Genomic DNA, 17644 nt, shown 5'->3' with positions numbered 1-17644 from the left:
CTCCTATATGCTCTTCTTTACTTACTTATTGGATGATACACTGTTGCCATGTTAGGAACTTCTTTTTGATAGTTTCTCATTTCTTTCAAGCTACTGGCTTTCTCCCAACTGTAGCTGATTGAATTCTATCTGACTGTTTGGTTTTTAAAATTTTTCTTCTCCAAAATATAGGGATTTTGACCAGTGATTCTCTTTATTGGTAATTTGCATGATACTTCCATATGCATTTTCATCTCTATAACTTTAGAACATGAAGAAGCTGAAGTTAGGGAATTTAGAAAAGTACTCAAGGTGAGACATCTTCCAAGTGGCAGGAAGTTGCTTAAAACCATATCTGTCTGGTGCTAAAGCACATGCATTTTATCCATTACATAGTGTATACTCATCAATTCTATATAAGACGCAGCAGGCCTCAAGACCCGCTTTGCCCAAGGCAAACCTTAGTACCAGCTTACTCAAGGCCAATCAGGAAGTACTTAGCAGAACTGTAATGAGAAGCAAAGTTTCTGATTGCTAAGGCAGTGCTTTTTTTACGTCTTAACATCTTCCATTACTAGGTCTGAGTAGAGAGCGTAAACACTGACTTGGTATTTTATATAGTATTTGGAAGGATCAGAAGAGCTTTGAGTGTGGAGGGATATAGCATCGTTAGATCCAAATATCATGTTGGAAAAACACTGGCATCTCTTTATTTCCTGTCTTCATTCACATGAAGTAGAAATAATTGGTACATTCCATCAAAGCCTGTGCGGATGCAATACTAAAGCTTTAGGCAGATGGCACTCTCAATAGTTCCTTTTCCAGAGTCATTGTTAATGCACCCTTCCTCTTAATTTTCCACTTCTGCTTTCATAATAAAAATAGAGAGAGGTTTATAGAAAACATGAGAGTAAGGGAAAATTAGTTCAGGAATGTTCTCTGGAGCTTTAAAAATAATCTAAGATATACTAGGGAATACATTTTAGTCTGCTGACTCCCTTTAGTTATATTTGTTTTGTTGTACAATCCCATTTTTCAGCTCTCTAGCCCTTTAAGGACAATCATTCAGCCTTTGCTGATAGCCAGTTCTCCTAACGTCTATCCACTACTTCATTCAGAGTAACTCTAACTCCTTTCTCATCTAATGGGCCTTACAATGTTTGAAAAGTATTAACATGAGCAACTAAGTCTTCTCTCCTTACGTTGAACATCTCAGTGGTTCTATGTATAAATGAAAGAATGGAGATCTAAGAACCAATTACCTAGTTCTGCCACTTACTAACCATGTTGCCTGGTCGAGACACTTAATGTCTCTCACTTGTCACATTGCCACTTACAAAAATGGATATAATAACACTTATCTCAGAAGATAGTTATGGGATCAAAATTAATATCAGAGAGTGTGTCAAACACTTGCATACTGTAAATTGCTATATAAATGTGATCACGGCTGCCCTGCCCTGGCTGACAGTCCAGTTGTTACACTCAAACTGGAATAAAATGCTTCAGAATGGAGTAGATCTATAAAGGATATAGGGAGATCATTTGTTTCATCAACAAAACAATATTCTTTAGTATGCCTAAAGTTGAATTAGATGTTGTTAGTAGCTATGCTAGTTCATTTTAATATTGTAATCAACTGAAACACCCAGATTTTCTGAGGTCATTTCTATTTTGTTGACATACAATCATGATATTTATCTTAGATGTGGGAATTTATCTTTGTGCCAGTTAAATTTTGCACTGTTGGTCTTGGCTCAATGCTTGCATATTTCGATAGTATTTAGAATACTGAGTGAGTCTTGCTGAATACGTTTTGCTTTCCAGCTTTGAAACATCTGGAAATAGATCTGTTTTCTTTCCAATATCCTTTGCCTATGACCTGTATAAGACATAGTTATGTCCTCACTTTTCCATTGTAGAACTGGAAGACTATGCACCTGTAGATACAGGAGGTCCTGAAATACTTTGGGGTGGGATCCATAATCTCTTGAAGGCTCTAAGAAAAGCTCCATTGGTGACATTTCTTTTCTTGAGTTGGTAGTATGAGGAAGAAGAATTAAATGACTTACTTTCCATGCCAATACTTGTGAGAGGTCTCTACTTTTGGGGGGAAAATTGATAATACCTTAGAGTAAGATTATGGACTGAGAACTTAAAATTTTGGTTGTCACAGTGATGAAAGGAAAAATCTCAACTTGTCTGCTTTCAAGTTGTGAAGACCTTTCCACACCCATTTATTGCATATGAGCACTTCCACTTTTCACAGGAATGGAGAAGAGTACATTTTTTTGCCAGAGTTTATCTTCTATGTTGTCGTAGTCCATATGTGTTGCTATAACAGAATACCACATGTAGGGTAATTGAAAAAGAATACAAATGTATTTCTCATAATCTGGGGTCTAGGAAGTCCAAGATCAAGACTCTGATATCTGTTGTGACCCTTCTTGCTGCACCCTCACATGACAGAAGGCAGAAGGGCAAGAGAGAGCAATTTCACTCCTAAGAGCAAAATCCTTAGGACTTAAACACTTTCTCATAAGGCCCCACTTCCCAACATTGTTGCCTTGGGAATTAAGTTTCCAACACATTAACTTTTGGAGGCACATTTAGACCACAGCATTCTGCCCCTGGCTCCCCAAATTGATATCCTTCTCAAGTGTCATGCCATCCCAATAGCCCCCAAAGTCTTAACTTATTTCAGTATAAAATTTCCCTTCAGCTATGAGTGTGTGAAATCACACAGTTATGTTTTCAAAATATAATCGAAGAACAGGAAATATAATAGACGTTCTCCTTCCAAGAGCTAGAAATAAGCTAGAAGAAAGGGGTAACTTGTCCGAGGTAAGTCCAAAACCCAACAGGATAAGCAGCACTAAATCTTAAGGACTGAGAATAGTCTTCTTTGACTCTGTGTCTCACCTCTTGGACACGCTGGTGTGGGGATTGGGTCCCCAAGATTTCAGGCCACTGTGTCTTCATGGCTTTGATGAACACAGCCTTGTGTTCATTGCTCTAAAGTTCTGACATCCATAAAGTCCTAGGACATAGACATAATTCAGTCAAGTTTTTTGCCACCTTATAACCAAGATGACCTTTTCCCTAGTTTCCAATAAGATATTCCTGATTTTGTTCTCAGACTTTATGAGAATGACTTTTACTGTCCAACATTGTTCATGACCAGTTAGGCAATCTCTGAGAGGATTCAGACTTTCCCTACAACTCTTTTCTTCTGAGCCCTCACCAGAATTGCTGTTAATGCTGCTCCACTTACAATACAGGCTCTTTCCAGTATTTATTTGAAAACTGTTCTAGCCTTTACCCATTACTCAGTTCCAAAGCTGTTTCCATGTTTGTAGGTATTCGTTGTGGCAAATAATTGCTGTCTTAATTCATTTATGCTCCTGGTACCAATTTCTGTCTTAGTCCATTTGTGCTGCTGTGACAGAATATTACAGACTGGGTACCTTATAAAGAACAGAAATTTATTTCTCACAGTCTTAGGATCTGGAAAGTCCAAGATTAAGGTACTGACATCTGTTGTGGGTCTTCTTGCTACATCCTCACTGGCAAAAGAGAGTACACTCATCCCTGTAAGTCTTTTTTCTTTCTTTCTTTCTTTTTCAAAAATAGAGATGGGGTCTAGCTGTGTTGACCAGGCTGGTCTTGAACTCCTGGTCTCAAGTGATCCTACTGCCTTGGCCTCCCAAAGTGCTGGGATTAGAGATGTGAGCCATTGTGCCTAGTCCTGTAAGCCCTTTTTATAGTGGTATTGATCCATGCATGAGAGCAGAACCCTCATGAACTATGCATCTCCAAAAGGCCCCACCTCTCAACACTGTTGTACTGAGAATTGAGTTTCTAACACACGAATTTTGGAGCACACGTCCAGACCATAGCAGTTGTCTTTTTATATCCCAAGAATATGTAACTTAACAACTCACTTATATCCCTTTCATCTTCTGGAACACTGACTAATTTTAGGAAGTTTCAGCCATATCTTTCCAACTTTGGGACTATAAAATCTAACTTTAGATAGAGTACAGAACAGTGACTTGATTAGAAATTCTCTACGGCAAGCAGCAAAGATCATGTTTTAGAACTTCAGTTTCTCATCTGAAAAAGAGAATTACAATGCTTATAAGTTTGATATGTTGGTAAGTAGCCTAGATTTGTTTTGTTCCTATAAAAGCGTCTGTCATAGAAGTAACTGTAACTCCAGATATTGTCCTGCGATTGATAAACTTGGGAACTAAAAGTCTAATCATGGCTCCAACATGAAAATATCCCTCTAGAGACAAACCAAGTGATAAAAGGATAAAGCTTTTCAGGAATGTTCTTATAGATTAAGCAGTCAGGGAGGAGACACTGAACAGGATTAACTTTGGTACTTGGGCTTTAAAAATATTCATACAGATCTTTCTCTGAGCCTTTGTGCTCAACTCAGCATTTAGTTCTAACATTTCCTATGCATCCCACTTTCTTAATCTTTGATGACTTTGTGATAATTTAAGTTTCTGCCTTGATAGCCCGTTCTTCTTCTGTGTCTTCAAACATGTTTAGATTTTTTCGATCTTGAAAAATTTTTATTTGACCCTGCTACCAACTCCAGCAATAGGTGAGGTGGGCTTTTCAAACCACAGTCTACACCCCTTTTCTTATACTTCCTTGTCTTTCAGTTATTCATAGGTTTGTGTTCAACCTTTACCACCAAAATGGAAATTTTAAGGTCATCCATGATGTCTCAAATGACGTATTCTCAGTTTTCTTATTTTTTGGCTTCTTTGAAGGATTAATTTGGTTGACTCTTAAAGTCTTAAACCTCTCCCTGGCCCGTGACCTTCAAAATATTTTACTGTTCTAGTTTTTTATGCTACTCTAGTTGCCTTTCCAGTGGGCTTAACATAAATTCCAAGCTATTCACAATGGTTTACAAGCTCCTTTATAGTTTTGGTCATTTGTCTAACTCTCTAGACTCATGTCTTGCCATCTTCTACCTTATACTTTACACTCCTCATGCTAACGTTCTTTGGTTTCTTGATAATTGCTGTTTGTCCTTATTTATCTCTGGTCCTTGGGACATGCTACTCCTTCTCCTAGGATACCCATCCCACTTTCTCTTCATTTGGCTAACTCTACTTATTCCTTGTCTCAGCTGAAATGTGAGTTCCCCAAGGAGATATTCCCCAACCTTTAAAGTAGGGCTGTATACTCTTTGAACACAGATGTCTATTTCAAAACATTTATATTTTTAACTGGAAGCTACCTCCATTAAGCTATAGGTTTTAAGAAGAGTGTTTTTGTGGCTCTTTCTATAATGTGACACATATAATTATTTACAAGTGGTTGTTGAATAAATGGATAAATGAATGAATGATCATCTACTCTCGGTCATCTCTATTGATTTCTCTTCTTCCTCTGTTCTTTCATGCATAAAAATCGGGGTAATTGTATCTCTCATATTTATTGCATGCATTGTTGTGAAGATTGAATGAGGTAATGTACATAAAATGATTTATTTCTAAATTCATGCATATAAGTATGCATAAAAGCAGACATGCAACAAGATCACTTGATATAATTATTTTTCCTCACTAGCAAGACTTAGTCTCTTCTGTATGGTAAATGATGCTTTCAGAAATATCCATATTGGAATTCTCAGGCACTTCTGAGATTGGACAAATTTGTGTTAATCCTGATTAAACAAAGATACAAGAGGATTTGAGTGAAGGTTGTAAAAATCACTGACATCCTTGTGAGGGATCTCAGGAAAATTTGGAAATTGCCTTTTTGCCTTTTTTTTTTTTTTTTTTTTTTTTTTTGTGGAGGGGAACAGAGTCTCACTCTGTTACCCAGGTTGGATTGCAATAGGGCAATCACAGCTCACTGCAGCCTCAACTTCCCAGACTTAAGAGATTCTTCCACCTCAGCCTCCTGAGTAGCTTGGGACTATAGGCATAGGCTACCACATTCAGCTAAGTTTTAAATTGTTTTATAGAGACAGGGTCTCACTATGTTGCCCAGGCTGGTTTTGAACTCCTGGCCACAAGTGATCCTCCCACCTCAGCCTCCCAAAAAGCTAGGATTATGGGCATGAGACACTGCACCAGACTAATTTTTGCAATCTTAACTCAGGACATAGGAAATTATCCGTAAACTAATAATTTCTACCCAAAGTTATTCTATCTTGAAAGTAAATCCATATAAAACAATGCCTTTCCTCATACTATAGTAGGTTTTTTTCCCCCCAATTTTCCTTGTTTTTGATTCCAGAAAGTTATCTAAGTTCCTTATTTATTAGTTTGTCATGGAACCACAAAAGGATAGATTTGAGAAGTTACAAAAACAGTAAGGGTTTTTATATACTTGTATTCACCTATTTTTTTGGGGGGGGGAATCTTGGAGTGCTTTTAGATAATCTCTGACAGTAGAGAGGAAATGAATATTATTTTTTAGAATAATATTTGGGAAAATCCAAATCCAAGAAGAAATAATTTGCCTATAGTTCTGTGTGACAGCAGAGTCCCAGAACTACAAATAGAAATAAGATAATTTTTGATACAAACTTCTAAAAGCTAATCACCAAGCTGTTTTCACAAATTATGTTGATCACAACACATTCTGAAGTACTACTGCCAATTCAAATTACTTATACTGGGCTTCGGCCTGATTGGATAATATTAATGAAACGAATAAACTAGATGAGGCCCTGGAAATTTGCTTATTGTACAGTATTCGAGCTTGTACTAATGTTTTACTAAAAGGGAAGCAGCCAGCAAAGAGGAAACAATACAAAATGATGTCATGTAGTTATGAAACATATTCTGGTTTAGTAATATTCATTTGAACTCATGCAAGTCAGAAGCCCTGGCCCATACTCACTGCTTTCTGGTCCAGCTCTACGGCAGAGCAGAACCCACATATAGCTATGCTAGAGTGAACAGTGTTTACCTTTGTTAGGCTCTAAGGCAGGATAAAAGTACTCAAAGTGGAATCTCAGTATTTGGAACAGGGAGTGAACATGCCAAGAACTCCAGGTTGCTAACATAACTTCTGGAGCTAAAGAATAAGAATAACTAATACTTACTGAACACTTAGTGTAAGTACTGAGTACTTTACGTGAAACAATTTATTTAATCCTAACAGATCTATGCCAAATAAGACAACTGAAATGTAGAGAAGATAAAGAACATGCTCAAGTTTGTGCAAGAAATGAATAGCAATATCAGGCTACAAACGCAGGTAGTTTGACTTCAAGACTGAACTCTTTATCATTTTGCTGTGTTAGCTCACTTGTCAATGCCCATTGTAAGCCTCATTTAAGGCATGCAATCCTTACAAGATACTGTGTTAATGGGAGGAGATTTACTATCTAGATTGAGAGTAACTATTATGAAGCATACTGATAGTTGACATAAAAATGACAAATGAAAGTGTCATTTAATCAAATATTAATTGAACACCACATAACTGACCTCTAGCAAGAACTGAGGAAGCTGTAAAAAAAATAGAAACTTGGACCTGCTGACCAAGGCAGCAGGCCAGCCTTCCTGAGGACTCTAGCAGCAAATTTACCCATGGACCACTAGAAAGCCATCCTAGAATCTCTGGTTAGACTGAGTGATGAAGGGCTTCCCCCGTCAAAGTGAGTTTGTAAAGGCTGAAATAAGTGACTGCTTCTTTAATTGGGCAGACGTCAACACATGGCCAAAAGGATCACAAACAATCAGGGAAACATGACACTATCCAAGGAACAAAATAAAGTGCCAGTAAGTGACATGAAGGAAATGATGATTTACCAACTATCTGATAAAAAATTCAAAATAATCATCTTAAAAAAGCTCAGTGAGCTACAAGAGAATAGAGATAGATAACTAAACAAAATTGGAAATAGTACATGAAAAAATGAGTTCAATAAAGAGACAGTAACCATAAAAACAATGAAACATAAATCATGAAGCAAAAGAACATAATTACTGAGATAAAAAATTCCACAGAGATCTTCAACAGCAGACTTGACAAAGCCTAAGAAAGAATCAACAAGACTGAAGGTAGATCATTTGAATGACCAGTAAGAGGAACAAACAGCAAAGAAACAGAAAGAGGAAGAAAGATTACTTTAAAAAATGACAGAAAACTTCCCAAATCTGTAGAGGAAAAGGAACGCCCAGATCCATAAATCCCAACACATTGCAAAATAAATTAAATGTAAACACATTTTTACTGAGAGAAATTATAATCTCTCAAAAGTAATAGCCAAAGATAATTTTCAAAACAGCAAGAGAAAAGCAACTAGTCACATACAAGGTAACACCAAAAGGAAATTTGTGGATTCCCCAGTAGAAAGCTTGCAGGCCAAGGGAGAGTGGAATGAAATAGTCAAAATACTGAAAAAAAAAAAATCCCATCATCGGAAAGTACTATTCTAGGCAAGGCTTTTAGAAATGAAAGTGAGGTAAGGACTTTCCCAGAGAACAAAAGCTATGGGAGTTCATTACCACTAGACATGCCTTATGAGAAATGCTAAGAAAATTCTTCAAACTGAAAGAAAAGGATGGTATTTTGTAACATAAAACATATGAAAGTATAAAATTTATGGATCAAAGTAAGTATGCAACCAAATTCAGATTATTCTCATACTGCAGTGGTGGTATAAATAGGTATAAGTGTGTAAATCACTTATATCATTAGTATAAAGATTAAAAGACAAAGCTATTAAAATTAATGATAGCTGTAATAATTTGTTAAGGAATAAACAATATAACATGATATAAATTGTAACATCAAAACATAAAATGTTTGTGTAGGAAAGTAAAATTTTAGAGTTTTAAAAATGTGATTGAAGTAAAGTTGCTATGAGCTTAAATGAGACTGTTACGACCACAAGATATTTTATTTAAGCCTCATAATTATAAGGCAAAAACATAATAGATACACAATAGTAAAATAGTCAAAGCATACCACTAGAGAAAAATAATCTAATAACAAAGGAAGACAGCAAGAGAAGAAAAAAAGAACAAAGGAGCTACAAAACAAGAATAAAACAATGAATAAAATGGCAGTAGTAAGGACCCACTTATCAATAATTACCTTGAATGTAAATGTATTAAATTTTCTAATAAAAAAACCAGAGTGGCTGAACAGATTAAAAGAGAAAAAATAGCAACAAGAAAAATTATATGCTGCCTACAAGAGACTCACTTCATGTTTAAAAACATATATAGGCTAAAAGTGAAAAGATAGAAATAGATATTCCAGGCAAATGGAAAATTTAAAAAGCAAGGGTAGGAATACTTACATAAAATAGATTTTAAGTCAAAAACTATAAAAAGAGACAAGGTCATTATTTAACGATAAAGAGGTCAATTCATCAAGAGGAACAATGGTTGCATATATATATACACCCATCATAGGAATACCTAAATAGATAAAGCAAACATTAATAGATCTGAAGGGAGATATAGACTGCAATAAAATGCAATACAATAATGGTAGGGGACTTCAATACCCTACTTTCAACCACAGATAGATCATCCAGACAGAAAATCAATAAGGAAACATTGGGCTTCTACACTCTAGACCAAACGGGCCTAACAAACATATACAGAACATTTCATTTAGAGTAGTAAAATATACATTCTTCTTAAGTGCATATGCAATATTCCCAGGATAATAATGTTAAACTGCAAAAAAGTTGTAATAACTTTTAGGACATTGAAATCATAGCAAGTGTATTTTTAACTACCATGGTATGAAACTAGAAGTCGGCCGGGCGCGGTGGCTCAAGCCTGTAATCCCAGCACTTTCGGAGGCCGAGACGGGCAGATCATGAGGTCAGGAGATCGAGACCATCCTGGCTAACATGGTGAAACCCCGTCTCTACTAAAAAATACAAAAAACTAGCCGGGCGAGGTGGCAGGCGCCTGTAGTCCCAGCTACTCGGGAGGCTGAGGCAGGAGAATAGCATGAACCCGGGAGGCGGAGCTTGCAGTGAGCTGAGATCTGGTCACTGCACTCCAGCCCGGGTGACAGAGTGAGACTCCGTCTCAAAAAAAAAAAAAAAAAAAAAAAAGAAACTAGAAGTCAATGACAGAGGAATTTTGAAACATTCACAAATATATGTAAATTAAACAATATGAACAACCAATGGATGAAGAAGAAAGTAAAAGGGCAATTAAAAGATATTTAGAAACAAATGAAAATGGAAAAAATGGAAACACAATATACCAAAACTTATGAGATGTAGCAAAAACAGTTTTAAAAGTGGAGTTTATAGCAATAAATGCCTACATAAAAAAGAAGACAGATCTCAAATAAACAGCCAAACATTTGTACCTCAAGGAATTAGAAAAAAACCAATCTGAGCCCAAATTTAGTAGAAAGGAAACAATAAACATCAGAACAGAAATAAATAAAAGAGAGACCAGTAAAACAATGCAAAAGATCAGTGAAACTGTTTTTTGAAAAGACAAACAAAATCAACAAATCTTTAAGAAAAAAATAGAGAAAACATAAAATCAGACATAAAATAAAATCAGAAAGACAAAAAATTAGGAGACGTTATAACTGATACAACAGAAGCACAAAAAATCAAAGAGACTACTATGAACAATCTTACATCACCATATTGGACAACCTAGAAGAAACAAATACATTCCTAGAAACATACAATTTACCAAGACTGAACTAAAGAAATAGAAAATCTGAACAGAACAATCACAAGTGAGGAAATTGAAATACGAATAAAAAGACTCCCATCAAAGAAAAGCCCAGGACCAGATAATTTCACTGCTGAATTCTACCAAATATTTAGAATGGTAATACAAATTCTACTCAAACTCTTCCAAGAAAATCAAAGAGGAGGGAATACTTCGAAACTAATTTTATGAAGCCAGCATTACCCTGATATGAAATCTAGGCAGTTACACTACAAGAAATGAAAATTACAGACCAGTATTTCTGATGAACATAGATGTAAAAAGTCCTCAACAAAATATTAGCAAACCTAATTCAACAATGCATTAAAAAATCATATACTATGATCAAGTTGGATTTATATCAGAGATGCAACTTATGGAAATCAATAAATGTTATATACCACATTAACATTATGTAGGCCAAAAGCCATGTGATCATTTCAATAGATGAAGAAAAAGTATTTGTCAAAATTCAACATCGTTCAATAATAAGAACCCTTAACAAATTAGGTATAGAAGGAATGTACCACAACACAATGAAAACCACATATGAAAAACCCACAGCTAACATTACAGTCAATGGTAAAATGTTGAAAGCTTTTCCTTTAAGATCAGTAAGAAGACAAGGATCTCTACTGTCACCTCTTCTAGTCAGTGTAGTCCATTGACTTCATATGTAAGTCCTAGCTAGAGCAGTATAGCAAGAGAAAGAAATGAAAGGCATCACAATTAGAAAGAAAGAAATTAAATTGTCTCTGCAGACAAAATGATCTCAGAAAAGAAAACCTTGAAGACTTCCAAAAAACTGTTAGAACTTATAAATGAATTCAATGAAGTTGCAGGACACAAAATTAACATACAGAGCAGAGAGCAAAATGTTGAAATAAAGCCTACATTGTTTGTTTCCCCTGCTGGAACACTAGATTTTAACAACTATCTGCACACAGAAAAGCACTGTCACAAGAACCAAAAATCAAGGGAGCAATCACAGTACCTGGTTTTAACTTCGCATTGTGGAAAGAGGCATTGAGGAGGGCAGGAGAGATGGTCCTGGATCACCAATGCCACCCCTCCTCCATCTCCAGCAGCAGCTGTGTGGTATGGATAATTTCTGCATTTTGGGGAGGGAGAGCACAGCAACTGGGGAGCTTTATGTTGAATTCAGTATTGCCCTGTCACAGCAGAGAATAAAGCCATGCTAGGCTAAGCCAGCACCTGTGCGTGGAGGGAGCATTTGGACAAACCCTGGCCAGAGGAGGATTGCCCATCCCAGTGGTTGGAATTGAGTTTCTTGGCAAGCGTCACCATTGTGAGCTGAAGTGCTCTGGGCCCCTATGTACCAGTTTAGCCGCAGCAGGATAGAGCAACAAGCAGGCTCTTGGGGTTGCTGGGTGCAGGACTAGGCTTGTGGACAGCATTTCTGGTCCTGCTCTGGGCCAGGAGGAAGCCCACTGCCCTGAAAGGTGAGTCCTAGGCCTGGCAGCACTCACCAGAAGCTGATGGGAGAGCCCTTGGGCTTTAAGAGAACATTGGTGGTGGCCTGGCAGAACCCCCCTGCCCCCACCCCTCCCATGGACTAGTGTTGGTGGCAGCCACAGGGAGAGGCTCCTCTGCCTGTGGAACAGAGAAGGAAGAGCAGGAAAGACTTTGTATTGTGGTATGAGTGCCAACTTAACTGCAGTAGAATAGAACATTAAGTAAATTGCTAAGGCTTTTGACTCCAATTCCTGGCTTTGAGATGGCATCTCTGGACATGCCCAGGACTAGGGGAACAGATCACCCTGAAGGGAAGGGCCTTCTGAAAGTGTTGTGCTGTCTTCAGGTCTGACACAATGCAGTCCCAGTGATGGTAGCCACAGTGGTGCTTATATCCTCACACCCACAGTTCCAGGTGGTTCAGCACAGAGGAGAGAGGCTTCATATGTTTTGTAGAAAGTAAGGGAAAAGAACAAGAGTCTCTCCTGGTAACCCAGATAATTATTCCAGATTTTATCCAAGACAACCAAGGTGGTACCTCTATGAGTCTGGAAAAAGCACAGCATTATTGAGTTTGTGGCCCAAGTCCCTTCAAATACCTAGAAAACCATCCCAAGAAGGATAGGTACAAATAAGCCCAGACTGTGAAGACTGTAAGAAATACCTAACTCCTCAATGCCCAGACACTGAAGAACATCTGCAAGCATTAACACCAACCAGGAAAACATGGCCTCACCAAATGAATTAAATTAAGCAGAAGAAGGAATTAGTGAGCTTGAAGACAGGCTGTTTCAAAATACATAGTCACAGACAAAAGAAAAAATAATAAAAAGTGATGAAGCATGCCTACCAGATCTTGAAAATAGCTTAAAAAGAGCAAATCAAAGAGTTATTGGCCTTAAAGAAGAGTTAGAGAAATACATAGGGGTAAGAAAGTTTATTTAAAGGGATAATATCAGAGAACTTCTCAAACCTAGAGAAATATATTAGTATCCAAGTAGAAGAAGGTTAGAGAACACCAAGCTGATTTAACTCAAAGAAGACTACCTTAAGACATTTAATAATCAAACTCTGAAAAGTCAAGGATAAAGAAAGGATCCTAAAAGTAGCAAGAGAAAAGAAACAACATAGAACAGAGCTCTAATATGTCTGACAGCAGTCTTTTCAGTGGAAACCTTACAGGACAGGAGGGAATGTCATGACATATTTAAAGTGCTGAAGGAAAAAAATCCTTTTACCCTAGAATAGTATATCTGGTGAAAATATACTTTAAGCATGAAGAAATAAAGACCTTGCCAAGCAAAAAAAGAGGAATTTCATCAACTCTGTCCTATAAGAAATGCTAAAGGGAGATCTTCCTTCTGAAAGAAAAGGACTTTTTTTTTTTTTTTTTTTTTTTTTTTTTTTTTTTTAAAGGTCTTGCTCTGTTACCAGGCTGGAGTGGAATGGCACCATCATGACTCACAGCAGCCTCAACCTCCCAGGCTCAAGTACAGATGGGGTTTCATCATGTTGCCCAGGCTGATTGAAAACTTCTGAGCTCAGGCAACACGCCTTCCTTGTCCTCCCAAAGTACTGGGATTTTAGGTGTGAGCCACTGCACCCAGCCCAAGAAAAGGACTTTAATGAGCAAGAAGAAATCATCTGAAGGTACATAACTTGCTGATAATAGTAAACACATAGAAAAATACAGAATATTATAACACAGTACTCATGGTGTGTAAACTTCTCTTAAGTAGAAAGACTAAATGATGACTCAATAAAAAATAACAACTAAAACAACTTTTCAAAACATAGACAGTACAATAAGACATAAGAGAACTAAAAGTTAAATAGCAAGGGAATAAAGTCAAATTATACAGTTTTGGACCGAGTGCAGTGGCTCATACCTGTAATCTCAGCACTTTGGGAGGCCAAGGCGGGCACATCACTTGAGGTCAGGAGTTTGAGACCAGCCTGGTCAACATGGCAAAACCCTGTCTCTACTGAAAATACAAAAATTAGTTGGACATGGTGGCCTAGGCCTGTAATCCCAGCTACAGGCTACCTTGAGAAGCTGAGGTAGGAGAATCATGGAGGCTGCAGTAAGCCGAGATGGCATCGCTGCACTCCAGCGTGGATGACAGAGTGAGATTCTGTCTCAAAAACAAAACAAAACAAAAACCATACAGTTTTTAAAGTATACTTTTGTGTGTTTTTTATGCAATCAGTGTCAAGTTTTCATCAGTTGAAAATAACGGGCTATAAAATATTATTTGAAAGCCCCATGGTAACCTCAAATCGAAAAATCTGCAACGGATACACAAAAAATAAAAAGCATGAAATTAAAGCAGACCACCAAAGAAAATCATCTTCACCAAAAGGCAGACAGGAAGGAAGAAAACAAGGAAGAGAAGACTGCAAAACAATCAAAAAACAAATAACACAATGGCAGGAGTAAGTTCTTACTTATGAATAATAACATTAAATTTAAGTGGATTTAAGTCTCTAATCAAAAGACATAGACTGGCTGAATTAATTTTTAAAAAGGCCCAGTGATCTGTTGTCTATAAGAAACATACTTCACTTATAAAGATAAACATAGACTGAAAATAAAGGGATGGAAAAATATATTCCATGCCAATGGAAAAAAAAAATGGCAGGAGTAGACATGTGTATATTAGACAAAATAGATTTAAAGAAAAAAAAACTGTAAGAGGAGACAGAGATAGTCATTATATGATGAAAAAGGGGTCAATTCAGCAAGAGGATATAACTAATGTAAATGTATATGCACCCAACACTGGCACATACAGATATAAAAAGCAAATTATATTAGAGCTAAAGAGATAGGTCCCAATACAATAATAGTGGGAGACTTCAACAATCTACTTTCAGCATTGGACAGCTCTACCAGACAGAAAATGAATAATAACAAAAATTGTATTCAATATTCACTATAGAACAAATGGACCTAATAGATTTCTTGAAGCAAATGATAATGGAAATACAACATACCAAAAGCTATAGGATACAGCTAAAGCAGCACTAAGAGGGAAGTTCATAACTATAAGTGCCTGCATCAAAAAAGAACATCTTCAAATAAACAACCAAATAACGCATCTTAAAGAACTAGAAAAGCAAGAGAAAATCAAACTAATTATTACTAAAAGAAAAGAAATGATAAAAATCAGAGCAGAAATAAATGAATTTAATTGAAGAAAACAATACAAAAGATTAATAAAACAAGAAGTTGGTTTCTTGAAAAGATAAACAAAATTTGCAAACCTTTAGTCAGACTCCGAAAAAAAGAGAGAAGATACAAATAAATGAAATCAGAGATGAAAAAGGAGACATAACAACTGACACCACAGAGATTCAAAGGATCCTTAGTGGCTACTATGAGCAAATTTGGAAAATCTAGAAGAAATGGTTAAACTCCTATACACATATAACCTACTAAGATTCAATAATGAAGAAATCCAAAACTTGAACAGACCAATAACAAGTAACAAGATCAAGGCCATAATAAGACATCTCCTAGTGAAGAAAAGCCCAGGACCTGATGGATTCACTGCTGAATTTTACCAAACATTTAAAAGAAGAATTAATACCAATCCTCTCTAAACTGTTCCAAAAAATAGAGGGAGAGGGAATCCCAGGAGGTCAATATTACCCTAATACCAAAACCAAACAGACACATCAAAAAAAGAAAACTACAAGGCAACATGTCTGCAAAAATCCACAACAAAATGTTAGCAAACTGAATTCAACAATACATTAAAAAGATCATTCATCATTACCAAGTGGAATTTATCCAGGGATGTAAGGATGGTTCAACATATGCAAATCAATCAATATGATACATTTTATCAACAGAATGAAGGACAGAAACCATATGATCATTTCAATTAATGTTGAAAAAAGCATTTGATAAAATTCAACATCCCTTCCCGATAAAAATCCTCAAAAAATGAGATAGAAGGAAAACACCTAAACATAATAAATGCTATATATTATAGACCCATAGATAGTATTATGCTAAATGAGAAAAAACTGAAAGTCTTTCCTCTAGATCTGGAACATGAAAAGTTGCCAACTTTCACCAACGTCATTCAACATAGTTCTGGAAGTCTTAGCTAGAGCAATGAAACAAGAGAAAGAAATAAAAGCCATCCACATTGAAAAGGAAGAAGTCAAATTACCTTTGTTTACAGATGATATGATCTTGTTTTTGGAAAAGCCTAGACTCAGCCAAAAAACTATTAGAACTAATAAACAAATTCAGTAAAGTTACAGGACATAAATGTTGGGGTCTGCATGTTTCCTAAACAAAGGAATGAACACACAAGACAATACAAGACAAGACAAACATGGCGGCCGCCCCGAACGACACGCTCTGCTTTATTTTATACCCTCGTCCCCGAACCACACGCTCTGCTTTATTTTATACCGTCGTTTGTGGAATGTTACCAAGTCACAAGATACATTGTTGTTTTTCTGACCTTTCCCTGACTTTCTGGATTTCCAAGATGTTTACATATAAACAAGCCCCCAGGGTCTGCTATTTGCAACTGGCTCCTTTGTCCTCCCTGTTTGCAGGGGAGGAATGTCCTGCTTCATTTGCAAGAGCAGGACTTATGCAAAACGCCCTGCTTGGTTGGCAAGCACATAGTCCTCTACACATAAAAGTGAAATACCAAAATCAGTAGTACTTCTATATGCCAATAGTGAGCAATCTGAAAGAGAAACTTAAAAAGTGATCTCATTTACAGCAATCACAAATAAAATTAAATAAGTAAGAATTAACCAAAGAAGTAAAACATCTCTAAAATGAAAACTATAAAACACTGATGAAAGGAAATGAAGGGGACACCAAAAAATGAAAAAATATTCCATGTTCATGGACTGAAAATAATCAATATTGTTATAATGTCCATACTACCCAAAACAATCTAAAGATTCATTGCAATCTCTATCAAAATACCAATGACATTATTCATAAAATGGAAAAAAATTCTAAAATTTATATGGAATCAAAAAAGACCCATAATAGCGAAAGCTATCCTGAGCAAAAATAATACAACTGGAGGAATCACATTACCTGACTTCAAATTATACTACAGAGCTATAGTAACCAAAGCTGCATGGTAGTGGCATAAAAACAGATGTATAGACCAATGAAACAGTATGAAGAACCCAGAAACAAATCCACACACCTATAGTGAACTTATTTTCAACAAAAATGCTGAGAACATACATTGGATAAAAGACAGACTCTTCAGTAAGTGGTGCTGTGAAAACTGGGTATTCATATGCAGAAGAGTGAAAATTGATCCCTATCTCTCACCTTATACAAAAATAAAACCAAAATGGATTAAATATTTAAATCTAACACTTCAAATTATGAAACTACTACAAGACAACTTTGGTATCCTAGTAGTTGAGGAGAAAAAGGCCTGTGTGTTTTTTTCCTAAGAAGAGGAATACTGAGAAAGGGAATTCTCTCCTCT

This window comes from Rhinopithecus roxellana, chromosome 8 (genome assembly GCF_007565055.1).
Source record: "Rhinopithecus roxellana isolate Shanxi Qingling chromosome 8, ASM756505v1, whole genome shotgun sequence".
Lineage (NCBI taxonomy): Eukaryota > Metazoa > Chordata > Mammalia > Primates > Cercopithecidae > Rhinopithecus > Rhinopithecus roxellana.
This window is presented reverse-complemented; position numbering follows the sequence as displayed.